Genomic DNA, 12723 nt, shown 5'->3' with positions numbered 1-12723 from the left:
TTATCACCATCTCACTTATGTGATGCAGCAACGTCACTCACATTATCCAGACCTCAATGCTTGGAATTCCTTAGGGAATGGCCCTCAACTCCACACTCAAGATAATTTAGAATGGAGTTATTTTGTAGGAACAGGTAGAAGACATTTCCAGAAGGGAGACAACAGTATGCAAAGGTATGCAGGTGTGGCGTGCTGGCGCCAGTCCCTGTAAGGCACTGCGGGGACTTTCCTGCTGGCCCAGTGTTGACCCCACGCTTCCACTGAAAGGGGGTGTGGCATTTGTGCTCAGCGATGCTCTGCATGCTGAACAAAGTAGTCAAAAACAAAAAATTGCAAACAACATAAATACAAACTGCAAGGAAACCTGAGTTTCAAGTATAAGCATAAAAACAGCTGATAACAAGAACAGGAGCAAACAACATGGTTAAGATAAAGCTGCCACATCTCGTAAAATGGATCAGGACCATATGGCCCGTGCCCTTCACCACCATCACCAGCAGGTTATCCTCTGCCTGCCTTTTGTCAGTGGGAAACTTTATTGAAAGAGTGAGTTTAATCAGAGACATGAGAAAAGCTGCAACAGAGGAAAACAATCTAAGAAGACTAAATAATACTGATACAGTCATTAAGCATAGGCAAGGACCTTTAGTTCTTTCTCAAGGGCTAGAGATAATATTCTGAGCCATATCCTGTGAGCTGTCTTGCAGATACCAAAAGCCCAGGTGGAGAAGTTAACTACAGGATGACCAGACTGTACCCAGGACTTGAGCTACCACAAAGAACTGACTGCAAAGAAATGGGAACGAGGGCACCCTGGAACCGAAGATTAACTGAAGCTAAATCAACCATGATGATGCTAGTCAGACCACTGGTGATCAATTGAAGATGACCATTAGAGACGACTGTGCTGTTTCTTCATGTAAGCTCCGCCCCTGCCCCCGCCACCCATTCTGTCTATAAATGCTCTCACCCCCTGCTTGTCAAGGGTCGGGGGGTGGGGGGAGTTGACCTTCAGACAGATGTCTGCCACCCTCCCCTCCAGTTGCCAGCATCTGAAATAAAGCAAACTTTCCTTTCCACCAACCTGACCTGCTTATTGGCTTTTGAGCGGCAAGCAGCCAGACGCCCCCATGCATACCTTTCCGTAACACTAGTAAGTCTATTATGGGAGAAAACCAGAAAGTTGGGTGGCAGGTGGGAAGAAAATCTGTGCAGAGGAGTTAGAGTGACTGGACAACACAGCTTTATAAGGCTTTGTCCTCGCCTATGGTCATACCCCTCCCATCCTCACTGCCTCTCGAGGCTTTATAAAATATGAGTTCTCAGGCCTTCTTGGAAAATTAAATCAGAATTTCTGGGAGTGAGGTTGCTATGTTTGTGTCCCCCCCCCCCAAAAAAGTCATATGTTGAAATCCTAATCCCAAATGTGATATTCAAAGGTGGGACTTTGGCAGGTCATCAGGTCATGGGGTGCAGCCAGTGTAACCCACCCAGTCCACAGTATTCTGTTACAACAGTCTGAATGGCCAGAGGTCTATGCATTGGTTATTTTTTCCCTTGATGTATTATTAAAAATTTCAAACCTGCAGTGTAACTGGAAGAATTTTATAGTGAATATGAGTAAATCCACCACCTAGATTCTACCACTAACATTGTTAATTTTACTTTTTAACATAGAATATTATTAATATTAACTTATTTTGGTATGTAGACCTTTGAAATTGAACACGTGTATATATTCATGTGGCGTAAATGGTAAAGAATCTACGTGCAGTGCGGGATAGCTGGGTTCAACCCCTGGGTCAGGAATATTCCCTAGAGAAGGGCATGGCAACCCTCTTCAGTATTCTTGCCTGGAGAATCCCATGGACAGAGGAGCCTGGTGGGCTACAGTCGATGGGATCACAAAGAATCGGACGCGACTAAAGAACTAACACTTTCATGTATTCATGTAACCATTACCTAGGACAGAGCAGTCCATCTCTCAGAATGTCCTCATTCTCTTTTTATAATCACACCCTCTCTGCCCTTCTAACCCCTGGCAACTTCTGATCTGTTCTTCATCACCACAGTTTTGTCTTTCTGAGAATGACATGTAAATAGAAACGCACATTATATAACATTTTGAAAAGGTCTTTTCACTCAGCGTCATACCTTTGGGATTCATCCAAGCTATTACAAACACCAGCCATTTATTCATTTTTATTGCTGAGTAGTATTCTATTTTATGCATGTAATATAAGTTATCTCTTAACTTGTTGAAGATATATGGGTTGTTTCCAGTGTTTGGCTATTACAAATAAGTTTGCTATAAATATGTGTACAGGTTTTTTTGTATACTTAATTTTTCATTTCCTTAGGGTAACTATCCAGGAACAGAAATACTGGGTAATAGTATTTTGTGCATTTAACTTTGAAAGAAATGTCCAAGGATGTTTCCAGAATGGTTGTTTCATTTTTTATTTCTATCAACTGTGTGTGAGCATTCTAGTTATTCTGCATCCTGATCAGCAGGATGGTTGGTGCTTAGTATGGTTGGTGCTTTAATTTTAGCAATTCCAACATGCATACAGAGGTATCTCACTGAGATTTTAACTTGCATTTCCTTCATGTATAAGGACGTTCAATATCTTTTCATTATTCATATTTGTTGCCCATATATCCTCAATGTGAGGTATTTGTTCAAGTTTTGCTCTTCTTAAAATTTGCTAATGAGTTTTTAAAGTTCTTTATATATTCTGGACACAGGTATTTATTTTTATTAGATACATGATTTACAAATATTTCTTTTATTCTGGAACTCGTTATTCTCTTAACAAGGTCCTTCCCACTTCAAGTAGAATGTAGAAATTCTACCACCATGTAGGGCTATTTATACATGCTCTTTTGTGTTATAGTTGTGTAATATATTGCATCTACACACATTAAAACCCCATCAGGCAATGTTATAATTTTTGCTTTTAAACATTGACTGTATTTTCGAGAACTCAAGAGGAGAAGAATCATAAAACTTGATTTTTTTAAATAAATAGGCAACAAATACAGAAAATAAGGAATGCTATTGAAGAAAAATGTTCACCTTTACAGAGGAGATTAAGGTTTTCATTGAGACTACTTGGCTCAAAACTATGCATATAACTGTAGAAAACCATATGGGGTGGTTGGCTTCCTGGGAAGATATTACTCAGACTAAGAAGTGGAAACTTTACAGATTAATTACCATCAAAGGATCAGAGTTAAAGAGAACTGTAGAAGGGACTTGACAGGAAAGCTGTCAATCATTAAGGGCGGTGAATGGATACTGTGTACATAATATATCAAGAAATTGCTCAAAAGCGTGTTGCTTAGAAGTATGAGTAGAAATAACAGATGAAGCAGCTGACAAGAGGTCCATGGGCTGCTTGCCCATAGCAAAGGAGCCAAGTTCCAACAAAAAGCCCCTACCCTCTGCCTGGAATGTCGATTGTGCCCGGCTGTCCAGCCCCTCTGGTGGCTCGTCACGGCCTTCATGCTTCTTCCGTCTTCTCTCTGCAGACTTCCTGCTTCATCCAGGTTAACAGACTTTTCTGCACACAAATCACCTCCTGAAATATCCTTCTGAAGATACCTTCCACACCCATGACAGTCTCCCATGCTCTCCTGTTTTGATGGTGTTCACAGGTGTTCGTTTACCTAGGGGTCTGCACTGTGAGGTGTCACCTGCCTTACCGCACTTCTCAGCATATCGAGACCTGCAGACGCATTGATGTGTCCTGGATGGGTTTAGCCTCTGGCGAAGTGCTAGGCAAACAGCTGGCACTTTGTGAATATTTGTTGAATTTTGTTTCAATAAATATTCTCTTCGTGTGTCTTCTACATTTTGTCCCTCTAACTAGACTGTCAGACCAATTCAAGCACAGTTCACCTTTTCTCCAGTTGTCCACCATTTCTCAGAGTCACCCTGGATAGATTATTTGAGCAGGATATGAGTAAACCAAAAAGTTAATGCCGTGGCCTTTCTGGGAATGGCTGATGAGTCTCTGTTTCATGGTTTCTTAAAATAAATTACAAAACAGTATTGTCTCCTGAAATGGCAGTAGATAATCTGTAGAAAGGATGGGCAGCCTCTATATTGACCCCAGTGATCACTACCTCTGGTATCAAAGTCTGGTGTAATCCCCTCCCATTGAGTGTGGGCTTGATGTATTAATTACATCTAATGAATGAAATATGGCAAATCGGCTGTCATTTCCAAGATTAGGTTATCAAAACACTGTGTCTTAAAAAGAAGAACAAAGTCAGACTCACATGTCTTGATTTGAAAAGTTGTTATAAAGCTACAGCAATCAAAACAATATGATACTGCCATAAAGACAGACAGACACATCAGTGGACTAGAATAGAGAGCCAAGAAATACACACCTATCATATACATATATCATCAGATGATGTTTGACAGAGGTGCCAAGACAGTTCAATGAGGAAAGAATAGTCTCTCCAACAAGTGGTGATGAGGAAATTGAATATCCTCATGGGAAAAAAAAAAAAACGAAGTTGACTCTTACCTTAGCCATATAAAAAATTAACTCAAAGTAGATTACAGACATAAATGTAAATGATAAAACTAAAAGACTCTTCGAAGAAAATAGGAAAAGAAACTTCATGACATTGGATTTGACAGAGATTTCTTGGATATGACAGTAAAAGTAGAGGGAACAAAGAAAAAGAGATAAATTACACTTCATCAAAATGTAAAAAAATTGTACCTCAAAGGACACTATCAAGAGAATGAAAAGGCAACCCACAGAATGGGAAAATACGTCTATAAATCATACATATGATAAGAGATTAACATCTAGAATATATAAAAAACTTTTATAATGTAACAACAAAAAATCCAATCAAAAATAGGCAAAGGACTTAAGTAGAAATTTCTGCAAAGCAGATAAACGAATGTCCACTAAGCATGTGAAAAGATGCTCAATATCACTAATAGTTAGGGAAATCCAGATCAAAACCACAGTGAGACATCACTTCATACCCATTAGCATGGCTATTAAACAAGATCCTGGAAGAACCCACATGCTGCCGAGGAGCACCTAAGCCCGTGCCACAGCTGCTGAACTTGTGCTCTGGAGCCCAGGAGCTGCAACCACGGAAGCCCGTGCTCTCTAGAGCCTGCACTACGCAGCAAGAGAAGCCACCTAATGAGGAGCCCTCCACCACAACTAGAGAACAGCCCCCGCTAGCCACAAGAGAAAAGCCCTCGAGGCAAAGAAGACTCAGCACAGCCAAAAATAAATAACAATTTTTTAAGAAAGCTAATGTCATGATTTATAAGGCTTTTCTCCTATAATGAAACATTAAAAAAAAGAAAAAGAATCCTCAAACTTCCTGGTGGTCCAGTGGCTAAAGCCATGCAGTTCTACTGCAGGTTCGATCCCTAATGAGGGAGCCAGTTCCCACATGCCACACAGTGCAGCCAAAAAATAGGGGGTGGGGGGAGGGAAGTAGAATGGGAAAAAAAAAAAAAAGAAAAAATCCATCCTCAGTCCTGGAAAGACAATTCAAGGTTCATGTGAACTCTAGTTGTACATATTCATGGAATAGACTACAAAACAGTCATGAGGCAGAAGTTATATTTTTTAAGCCCAGCTGCTTCAGAGGAACAGATATTTGAGATGGGGACATGGGAAGCAGTTGTGGGGTAAGGAATTTATAATCAGAGGATGGATATCTCTTGAGAAAAGCCCAGCTGGGAAGTTGTTCTTTCCCTGCCAAAATTCATTCTAAAAATCTCCTCACTTAATGACCTCAGAGGGTATTATCTTAAGCTGGAGCAAGTCTGTGAGCATCTAAGCAGAGTTCAGATGCAGTCAGAACAGAAACTGGCCAGGCCAGTGCAAATCCAGGTGGTGAACTTGAAGCAGTTCCAGGATGAATGACCAAGGACCGTTTGCAATTGATGTGTCCAGAGGTGAAGGTGAAAGTGAGATGGGTATTGTTGGGGCTTATAGAAAACAGTTGGAAAATGACCTCAAACAGGGGTGGAAGAAACTTAACCAAAATCACAAGAGACATTGACCAGGCGTTCCTGACCAAGAGGTTCACGAATGTCCTGGCAACGAGGTATTGGCTAGAATCAGTTCAGAATTATTATCGTTGCAATTGCTCTAATGTTGAGCATGCTTTATGTCCAGAAAGAGGATCATGTTACATCTATTGTGGATGAAGGATGCTATCTGCCGTATCAGTAAACAAAGGACGCTGCAGCCATCAGGGTGGAGAGAAACAGGATACTGTTTCAGGATACTGGCCCTAGTTAGGTAAGGTGCATCTCAGAGAAATGATTTCATAAGTCCAGAGCCTTGCATCTTCTCATACTTTGAAAAATGCTACATTTATTCACTTTAGATGTTTTGTTTTTTCTTTAATTAATAGTAATCTTTTGATGTTCCAACTACCTGGGGCTTTTTTTCCCCAAAAACTCCTATATATCTTGGCTCTTTCTTTCCTATTTTAGAGCAGTCCCTCAGAGCTCTCTGAGAGGCTGTCTCAGGCTTGAATCCTCAGTGTGTCCACCAAATAAAACATAATTTTCAACTTACAGGTTTTGCCTTTTTTTTTCAGGCCACCCTATATTATTTTTACTCTCACAGTGTTTTTGGACATAAATTCTATTGTCCCACAATACACAAATGAAAAGAACATTTGGAAAGGTTTAGAAACTTGCCCCCAAACCCCATTGGTGTTAAGTGGTAGATGGAGGATTCCATCTCCAAGGTCCAAGCCTTTTTCAGAGGGCCACCTCTGGTCACTGCAACACAGAATATCTCTATCAGTAACATTTTCTTTTCTATGGTTTGTTGACTAGATCTTAACTGCCCGGTAAATTCAGCTCAATCTAGTATTTAACACTTCGCTCACTATGCAGTCATCTTACTTTTATAATTTAAAAACTCTGGGACTTCCCTGGTGACCCGGTGGTTAAGAATCTGCCCGCTAGTGCAGGGAACATGGGTTCAGTTCTTGGTTGGGGAACCAAGACCCCACATCACTCGGAGCAACTAAGCCTGTGCACCACAGCTACTGAAGCCCGCATGCCTGGAGCCTGTGCTCTGCAAGAAGAGAAGCCACTGCAATGAGAAGCCCATGTACCACAATTACAGAGTAACCCCAACTCTCCTCAACTAGAGAAAGCCCGCACACAGCAACAAAGACCCAGCACAGCCAAAAATAAATAAACACAATTTTTTAAATCTAAGGGCATAAGAATATATTAGCAACTGTATTCATTTGCTACGGCTGCCATAACAAAATACAACAGCCTCGGTGGCCTAAATAACAGGAATTTATTTTCTGAGAGTTCTCTTTTGGAAGCCAGAAGTCCAAGGTCAAGGTGTCAGCAGAGTTGATTTCTTTTGAAGCTTCTTTCCTTGGCTGGCAGCTGATCGCCCTCCTGCTGTGTCCTCCATGGTCTTTTCTCTGTGCACACAAGTCTGTGTCCAAACTTCCTCTTCCTTAGGAATATCAAACACATTAAATTAATGCCCACCCTAATGACCTCCTTTTAACTTAAATGTCTCTTTAAAGAACTTATCTCCAAATACAATTACATTCATAGGGCTTCAACCTAGAAATTCGGTGGGGACAATAACAGGCTCCAAGTCAGATCCTAAAAAAACGTTATGGATGGTGTTTTTATTGAATTATTAGCAAACATACCCATCATCTTGGCCATCAGAGACCCATCCCCAAAGTTTCTGGCACTGTGACTCTTGAGGGATCCTGGAATGGATTAAAGCCCAGAACCAATTGGTTAGAAGATTCATAAGATTGTACTGATATAGCATATTATGAAAATTAGTGTTTCAGTTTCAATCTGAATTGCATAAAAAGGTTTTCAAAAGATTTTACATTAACTCTGACTGCCCTCCTGAATCACATCTCCAGTAACCATGGAAGACCAGTTAGAGGAAGCCTTAAAGACCCACTGATTACATTATCGTAACTGCTTTTCATTCTCTTGGGAATCCAGCAAGGTTTACAGACTCTTGACAATTGCCTGTTGTTCCTAAGTACAGAAAGGATCTGTGTCTGCCCTCCCGAAAGAGAAGCTATAGACTTGCAACCAAGAAAAGCACATATTTTGTTTGCAAATTTCCTGTGAAAAGCCTGTCTTTGCTCAGAAATTATACATATTTGTGAAGTTTCCGTTAAAGAATAGGGAAGGAAATTCTCAGTGTCCAAATAAGACTTTTAAAAAGCAAGACAGAGATGAGATGCTCTTATAAAACTTGCTTCAGGGACTTTCCTGGTGGCTCAGTGGCCAAGACTCCATGCTCCCCGTGCAGGGCGCCCAGGTTCAGTCTCTGGTCAGGGAACTAGATCCCACATGCTGCAACTAAGACCCAGAGCAGCCAAGTAAATAAAAATATGTGTTTTTTTTTTTTTAACTTGCTTCAAATTGTGTAAGAGACTTACGTTTGAATAATACAATCGGCCTATAGTTTCTGCACTGAAAACAATAAAAAAGAAAAAAAGGGTCAGAACACGTCCCTCCCTCGGGGTGCACCCCTAAGTATAATGGCAAGGACGTGGCTACAGACATGGCAGCCGACTCCTCTGTCTTCTGCCTGTAAACACTAAGTAAAGTGAACCTGTTCTGAGGCTCTCAACTATTTGTATGATTGAAGACTTCCACCCTCAGAAAGAGGTCAGGAACCATGCTTAGAATATGGAGGCATTTCTTGACACTACGTGCTAATGTCCTGACATTTTCCTCTCATTGTAATTAAAAGAATCGAGTTACAGAGATTTCCCCAGTGGTCCAATGGCTAAGACTCTATGCTCCCAACGCAGGGTTGCAAGGTCCAGTCCCTGGTCAGAGAGCTAGACCCCACATGCCGCAACTGAGAGATCCCACATGATGCAACTAAGACCCAGCACAGCCAAGTAAATAAACTATTAACTAAATAAATAGAACCTAGGGGTTATACTTTAAAAAAAAAAAAAAAAAAAGAATCATATTATGAGTTGCAGTCACAGAGGAGTAGTTTCCGGTTTGGCAGACCTAACACAGCCCGTGTGGAGAAGGCAATGGCACCCCAATCCAGTACTCTTGCCTGGAAAATCCCATGGACGGAAGGAGCCTGGTGGGCTGCAATCCATGGGGTTGCTAAGAGTCAGACACAACTTCACTTTCACTTTTCACTTTCATGTATTGGAGAAGGAAATAGCAATCCACTCCAATGTTCTTGCTTGGAGAATCCCAGGGATGGAGGAGCCTGGTGGACTGCCGTCTATGGGGTCGCACAGAGTCGGACACAACTGAAGCAACTTAGCAGCAGTAGCAGTAGCAGCAGCAACACAGCCCGTGTAAGAAAGACAGAAGCAGAAGTACTCCTTACCTTATGGTCTGGGAGTCTTGTCTTGCCTTTTGCTCTCTCAAGATATGTGGGGCCACTGGTGGCTCAGAGGTTAAAGCATCTGCCTGCAATGCGGGATACCAGGGTCAGGAAGATTCCCCTAGAGAAGGAAACCCACTCCAGTGTTCTTGCCTGGAGAATCCCATGGACAGAGGACCCTGGTGGGCTACAGTCCACGGGGTCACAAAGAGTCGGACACAACTGAGCGACTTCATTTGCGCTTTCTAAGAAGTCAGTCTTTTGGAAAAAAAAGCAAGTCTCCCTATGTTATTATATATAAAGTTGTTTATTTTCAAAGGGATGACACTGGAGGGGAAAATGTGTTAACATACAGGGACAAGAAAACGTACAAAAAGGACAAGCAGAAAGTTTGTAATTCAAATATCTAGCCATCTCTAAACTTCTTCCTGGAGGAGCTCAGCTAGAAAACGGGGTCTAAAGAAAGGTGTGAAGGTTTTCTGCTTTCACGAATTATCAGGACTTTGAGAATTGTCAGATCTCTTATGGTTTTTCTACTGCATGGGTGCACCCTAAGTCTCTTTAGTCATGTCCGACTCTTTGTGAACCTATGGACAGTAGTCGGCTGGGCTCCTTTGTCCATGGGATTCTCCAGCCAAGAATACTGGAGTGGGTTGCTATGCCGTCTTCCAGGAGATCTTCCCAACCCGGGGATTGAACTTGCATCTCTTACATCTCCTGTATTGGCAGCCGGATTATTTACCACTAGCGCCACCTGGGAAGCAAGCTTTATTACTGCTCAATACTAATATAATACTCCAGAATGTTATTAATAGAACTACAAAGATTTTTCTGGCCCAGATTTCTCAAATTTTAATAGCTATGAAAGTCACAGTTTTTTAAAGGAACAGAAGAATGAATGAAGGAGTAGAGGGCAAGAGAAAGAAGAAAGGAAAAACTAATCATTACTTGATACGTGAAGCAGAGGGAAGGAGGGGTCACTGTACCTAAAGAAATGAGGGGTGTGGGGACTCACTGAACTCCCACCTTCTTTTTTTCTTCAATATTTACTTATGTGTGCTTCCCAGGTGGCGCAGTGGGAAAGAACCCGCCTGCCAATACAGGAGACGCTAGAGATGCAGGTTCTATCCCCGGGTCAGGAAGATCCCCTGGAGGAGGGCATGGCAACCCACTCCAGTATTCTTGCCTGGAAAATTCCATGGACAGAGGAGCCTGGCAGGCTATAAATTGAACCTTGTGTGTAAATTTCACTTAAGGAACTTGAGCAGTGTTTCAGAGAGGATTCCCTTCTCTTAATTAGTTACAAAGAATGATTCCTCAGTACAGAAATATCCCCAGGCATTCCCTACCAGACAGCAGTATATTTCCACACGCCCGCGTCCCACCATGTTTCTCGGTGACATGCTTCTCCTCCCAAGTTCTCCCACCACCTTCTGCGACATCCCAAGTTCTTCAGCTCAGCAGTCGCAGGGCTTCTCCCCTCTGGGCTCCCCCTGTCTCCTCCCCAGTCTCCCTCCTCCTTTATACTTTCTCTAATCCTGGCATCTTCCCCACTCTGACTTCTCCAACTTGTACATTTTGCAGCTTTTTTTCTGTTCACCATCCTCTGAAAAATTCAGTGTAAATGGAAGCAAGAAGCAAGACAGAAAAGATCATTCGTTTTGCTTCATGGACATAGAGCATGTCTTTCCATCTCTGAGTCCCAAACTTGCTCCCCATTGAAATCACATGGGTTCTTTAGGACAAACTGATGCCTGGGCCCCACCTAAGCATTCTGATCTAATTTGGGATGGAGTGCAGCCAGGCACCATGACTTCTAAAAATCCCCCAGGCCAAGTCTAATGGGCAGTGGGTGTTGGGGGCTGCTTACCTTTGTAGCTGTCCTTCTCAGGCATGAGACATGGGTCCCCACCCATGGGCATCCACACATGGGTGTCCTGGGTGCCCACACAGGGGTATCCTCATGGGTGTCCACATGTCTGTCCCAGTGGCAGAGCCCAAGGGATTTGGAGTAAATAGGGGGCCAGTTTAAAGATTCACAGCCAGGCTAACCCCTTCAGAACAGAGTCCTGGCCCCTTCCACCAATCTTAAATTCAGATTGTCACTCTCAAGCAAATATAAAAGCAGGATTATGGAGCAGCATTGAGTCAAAACTGAAAAGTACCATGAGGATGTCCATGGTGATCCAATGGTTAAGAATCTTCCTGCCAAGGCAGGGGACATGGGTTCAATCCCTTGTCCGGGAGGATTCCACATGCTGTGGGGCCACTGAGACTGTGCTCTAGAGCCTGTGCTCCTCAACAAGAGAAGCCACCACAGTGAGAAGCCCTTGCACCCCAACAAAGAGCAGCCCTTGCATGCTACAACTATAGAAAGCCCTTGCAGCAACAAAAGAGCCAGCACAGCCGTAAGTAAATTAATTTTTAAAAATACATTCTTCAGGATAAGATCTACCTTGTATTCATTTTTTAAAAAAGTACCATGAGTTGCTCAGCAAAGGGGAAAAAAAGGGAACAGGCAAGGAGAGAACTCATGATTATATTAGTCTGTCAAGTACAAGGTGGAAGCCAGTTTATTTTCAAACAGGAGATGTCAACTCTGGTCAAAATTTGATCATCAGCAGAATCTACACTCTAGACATGATGAACCTGAAGCTTAGGAAAATGATATTACCGTCCTAGGGTCAGACAGCCTGATTATGATAGACCCAGAGCTAGAAAAACTCAGGTGTCTTGAGAACACTCAGGCAAGCTAAAATTGCCATCAAAATTCTGCTAACAGTTCTAATGAGGTGGATGAACCTAGAGCCTATTAGACAGAGTGAAGTAAGTCAGAAAGAGAAAAACAAATATTGTATATCAATGCACATATATGGGAATCTAGAAGGATGGCACTGATGATCCTGTTCACAGAGCAGCCGTGGAGAGGCAGACACAGAGAACGGACTTATGAACCAGAGTGGGAGAGAAGAGGGAGAGGATGGGATGAACGGAGAGTGCATGGCTGCATGTGCACCGTGCTGCGCTCTGCTTAGCTGCTCAGTCGTGTCCAACTCTGTGACCTCATGGACTGTAGCCCACCAGGTTCCTCTGTCCATGGGGATTCTCCAGGCAAGAATACTGGAGTGGGTTGCCATTTCCTTCTCCAGGGGATCTTCCCAACCCAAGGATTGAACCCAGGTCTCCCGCACTGCAGGCAGATTCTTTACCGACTGAGCCACAGGGGAAGCATATACACTAAAATATGTAAATAGATAGCCAATGGGAATTTGCTATATAACTCAGGAAACTCAAACTGGGGCTCTGTAATAACCTAGAGGGTGGGAATGGGCAGGAA

The sequence above is a fragment of the Bos indicus x Bos taurus genome, chromosome 15 (assembly GCF_003369695.1).
Source record: "Bos indicus x Bos taurus breed Angus x Brahman F1 hybrid chromosome 15, Bos_hybrid_MaternalHap_v2.0, whole genome shotgun sequence".
Taxonomy (NCBI): Eukaryota; Metazoa; Chordata; class Mammalia; order Artiodactyla; family Bovidae; genus Bos; species Bos indicus x Bos taurus.
The sequence above is the reverse complement of the archived record's forward strand: the minus strand, read 5'-3'. Positions refer to the sequence as shown.